At 51.4% G+C, this 4,120-nt stretch overlaps 1 long non-coding RNA gene across 1 annotated transcript in view; it reads left to right on the forward strand.

Moving 5' to 3' along the window:
• Positions 1-1,274: 1,274 nt before the first annotated feature.
• LOC108444883 overlaps positions 1,275-4,120 on the forward strand; it is a 4,704-nt gene continuing 1,858 nt past the window's right edge. Inside the window, exon 1 of the long non-coding RNA XR_001859600.1 lies at positions 1,275-4,120. This exon is cut by the window's right edge and continues 674 nt beyond it. This is a non-coding gene — a long non-coding RNA (uncharacterized LOC108444883).

The raw sequence follows: 4,120 nt of genomic DNA on the forward strand, positions 1-4,120 counted from the left end.
AATATATATATTTTTTTAAAAAAAAATTATTTTCTATTTTAATATATTTTTTATTTATTTATTTTGGGGCGGGGGGTCACTTTCGCGTTTCTAAAACACCCTCTCCCCATTAAAAAAACCCCAAGCCAACCAAACAACCGAGCGAGGAAAGCCAGGAGCCAGCTGCATTGTTCTGGATTTTTACTTTTTTTCTTTAATTATTTTTTTTCCCTCATTCAGCTCTTGTTTTTTTTTTAAATAATTTTTTGCAAACAGCCACACTGGGCTCAGGGCCTCCAATGGGATTTACTCTTGGGGAAAGAAGCTTTTTCCTTAAAGACAGTTCCCCATGAGCCCCCCATATTAGTTTTTGGTTTTACTTTTAATTTTTTTTTTTTTCTTTTTTATTTTCCTCGCCAGGATTCTCCAGACCAAAAAAAAAAAAAACCAAACCCAACCAAAAAGATGATGATTTTGATGATTTTCTCTCTCTCTTTTTTTTTTTTTTTTTTTTTCCCATCCGTGTTCTCTTTTCCTTTCCAGGACTCTCAAGTGGTGGGTTAATTCTGTGTAGCTGTTTTGTTATTGTTGCAAAATAACCTGTAAGTCTATAAATATTCTGCTTGTATGGATTTGTTGGACTGTGCTGGGGATGCAAAATCGCTTTGGCTTTTCTGAAAAGGGATTTTATTTCCGCACTTTTTGCCTCTTGCTGGGCAAAGGCCTTTGCTGGGAGGTGGGAGGGGGGGAATAATGCAAAGCCTTGGCAATCAGTGTCTCGGGTGGGTTTTGCAGGGGCTGCAGAGGGTGGGGACATGACACCCCAACCTCCCCGGCTCCTCTGTGGAATTGTAGCTCCCTGGGTGTAAATCTGTGGAGATTACTGCGGCTGTCCCCTAGCCTTGCGTGTTTATTTCTTGGGGGCCTGCAGCAAGGGTTGGGTTTGGGGGTGGTTCAGATGGCTCATTTTGCTTTCCCGGTCGGGTTTTTGGGCTGCGAGCTGCCGGTCGGGGTGGTGGGGAGCAGGGGAAGGCACGCTCTGGGCTGTGAAGGCATTCCCGGGCCCTGGTGATTAATAGAAATATGTTTACGAGAATAACCACCGCAGGTCACGGTGCCCTCGGTCCACTGGTGCAGTTGCTCGGAGCTACTGATTCCACCACTGGCGAGCCCACGGAGCGGCCACCTTGGACGCAAAGTCCCCGGGTGCTGCCTTTATTTTGATTTCTCAGCTGAGCTCTTGAACCGAAACACTTTAAAGCAAGGAGGTTGGAGGGGGGTGTGTGCGGGGGTGGCAAGACAAGGATGGTACTCCCGAGACACTTGAGGTGGTACAGATATGCTGGAGAGGCGGCTTTCCTGTAGTTAAAATACAATATGGAATTCCCAGGGAGTGAGTGCAGCTGGAGCTGTGTGACTTGTGCCACTCCGATCCCGGCCCCGGGCAGGGAGGGGGCTCCCAGGTCTGCAAGTGACCGAAGGAGGGACGAACGCAAGAGAAGCAACTCGGCTCCAGGATTTTGATTTGTTTGGATTTTTTCTTTTTCCCCAGCAATGAAATCCAAAGGAAGGGGATTGTTGCGGGCGGCAGATCCGTTCCGTTTGTCATTTTTCTGCAGCGTGTGACGCTTTCGCTTTAGCCGGAGCCCAGCGAGCCCGGCGCCCGCGGGACGCTCGGGAGCAGCAGCGAGAGGGCTGCCGCTTGGGGGATTTTTGGTGGAGACCCGAGGTCGAGCACAGCTTCCGTTCAAGTAGCGCTCTTAAGGGGGAGATTTCTCACTCTGCCTGGCCACAGCCAAGCCGGGCTTTCATCAGAGTTTCCATCCTAACCCACTTCGTTACGGGGACATAGGGAGAAGCCAGCAGCATCCCTTTCGGACTGGGAACTGGGCGGCCTGGGTGCTTTTGCTGAGTTTTTGGCCTTTCTGCTCTGGTGTCCTACCTTCTCCTACTCCCTCTCTGTCACTTGGGCCCCGGCTGCAGCTACCCAAGGGCTCCTGCCACCCGCCTCCACTCCCCCCTGCTTCCAGCTGCCCCCAAAAGCATCAGTGGTCCCTGTGGTGCCTTGCTGGGGACTTCAGGGAGCTGGGGATGGAGTCATTTCCCTGGGAGCCCTCTCCCACCATCGGCCAGAGGGATCGTTGATGCGTGAGGCCTTGTCACCCTCTTCCTTTGCCTGTCCCAGCTCTGGGGACCAGCCCGCCAGCCGCTGGCAGTGGTAGTGTCTGCCAGGTCGGCAAAGTCGTGGTGGGACAGCTTCCCCTGCCTCCGCAAGCCGACAGCCAGTGGCTTCTCTTTGGGGGAGAACGGTGGCCCCATGGTGTGGAGGCTCGCTGGTGGGGGTGTGCAAAGCCACCAGCAGCCCCCATGTCGGCCGTGGGACGTTTCTCAGCGGCCCCGGGCTCGGCGTGGCTCCTGCACACCCACGGGGTGCCTGTGTGGCACGTGGAGGAGCTGCGGCTCGGCCCTGCCTGTGGGAGGCTGTGGCAACCATGCTGGGGGACCAGCCCCACGCACCCTTCTCTCAAAAACACCATCTACGCTGCAGAGTGCTCCTCACCCAGGCAGGGGTTTGAACCCTCCAGTGCCACCCTGCAAAGTGGCGGCGGTGCTGGAACAAGGCCGATGCCGCTGGGAAATGGTCTCCCTTGGAGCTGGCAGGGGTATTTCTGGTCACGCTGGAGCGGCTCCAAGGGGCAGAAGCAGAGGCAGAAGCAGTGCTGGGCATCGCCACAGGTGCCTCGCACCCCCCCACGGGCCGTCCCTCTCTAGCTTCTTCATGTCCTCCCCTGGCAAAGCTCCTGGGATGAAAAGCAACCCCTCTGCCTGTGTGCTGGCGTGCAGGGCATAGAGTGGTGTGAAATTATTCAGCCGTTGGTGGGAGCTGCAGCTGGATGTTGAAGGGCCTCGGAGCTGGAGGTACTGCTTGGCAGCGAGGGGAGTCCCCGGGCTTGGGTTGTTTCCCTCCAGGGGACACAGAGCAGGTTTTTATGGCATATCGAGGCCAGTGCGTATTTTTCCCAGGTGAACCGCACCCCTGGAAAGAAGTGCCTTGTCTTCTACAAAACACTGCTTAAATAAACAGTACCCCACTATAATTTTTTCTTTTGAAATTAACTCCTTCAGGCCATAAGGCTTCCCCATCCTCACACAAAATAACTGCCAGGACTTTTAAAGGGAAAAAAAATAAGTGTCTAAGAGAGAAAAGTTTAGCCTGATGGAAGAGAGCCTGTGAACCTCTCCCCTTGCCCGTGGCCCTCGAGGATGGGTTTCGGGAACAGCCTGCCCATTTTGGAGCTGGGTGCCGCCGCATGAACATTACTTAAAAGGAGTTTTGTGCATATTAATGCAAATGCAGCGAGGCCAGGCTGCACAGGGACAGCCGAGTCCCTGCCTGAATTCAACTATCTTGTTTTCTAATCTAACCTACTTTTTTTCTTTTTCTTTTTTTTTTTTTTTTTGTCAGAGGCCCGTGCTTTGCAGGAACCTGTTCTCAGTGCAATCTCAGAGCTTTTTGTGGGTGTCTGATTTCTGTAACACGTTTTGGTTTCCAGTATGAATGTAATGTACAGAGAACATCATGACACTGCTCTAGGTGTATGTGATCTTATCTACCTGACATTTAGGGGTTTTTTAACCGTCCAATTCATCTGATTTGCATAAAAATCACATGATTTAACTTTTTTCCTCCTTTTTTTCATGCATCATCATAACAAACTACTAAGGTTTACCAGGCTGTTTTGTGTCTGTCAGCATGAACAGAGGGCCCCGTCTCTCTCCTCTTCATTCTTCCCCTGGTGGAGGCTGGGGTTGTGAAAGGTGGCACTTGGAGGGGACCTGTGATCCCAGACGGCTTCTGAAATCCTTAATAAGCAAATGTGTACAGTTTAACTTCCCAGAAAACGAAGCAGCTGAACATGCATGCCATGCAGTTGTTGTTAATTTAAATAGTCAAGACTTCTTTTTATTGATAAGGAAACTCCCCTGGAACAGCCCCAGGGATGCCAGCAGGCTCCCCCTGCCGCAGCCGTCCTCATTACAAAACAAGGCCGCAATTAAAATAAACTCCAAGAGCTAAACAAACTGCTGCCTCTTGCTGGTCATGTGTTAGCTTTAGCCTTTAACGCAGAACAAAATGTTT

This window comes from Corvus brachyrhynchos, unplaced genomic scaffold, assembly GCF_000691975.1.
Source record: "Corvus brachyrhynchos isolate BGI_N302 unplaced genomic scaffold, ASM69197v1 scaffold162, whole genome shotgun sequence".
NCBI classification, from domain to species: Eukaryota; Metazoa; Chordata; class Aves; order Passeriformes; family Corvidae; genus Corvus; species Corvus brachyrhynchos.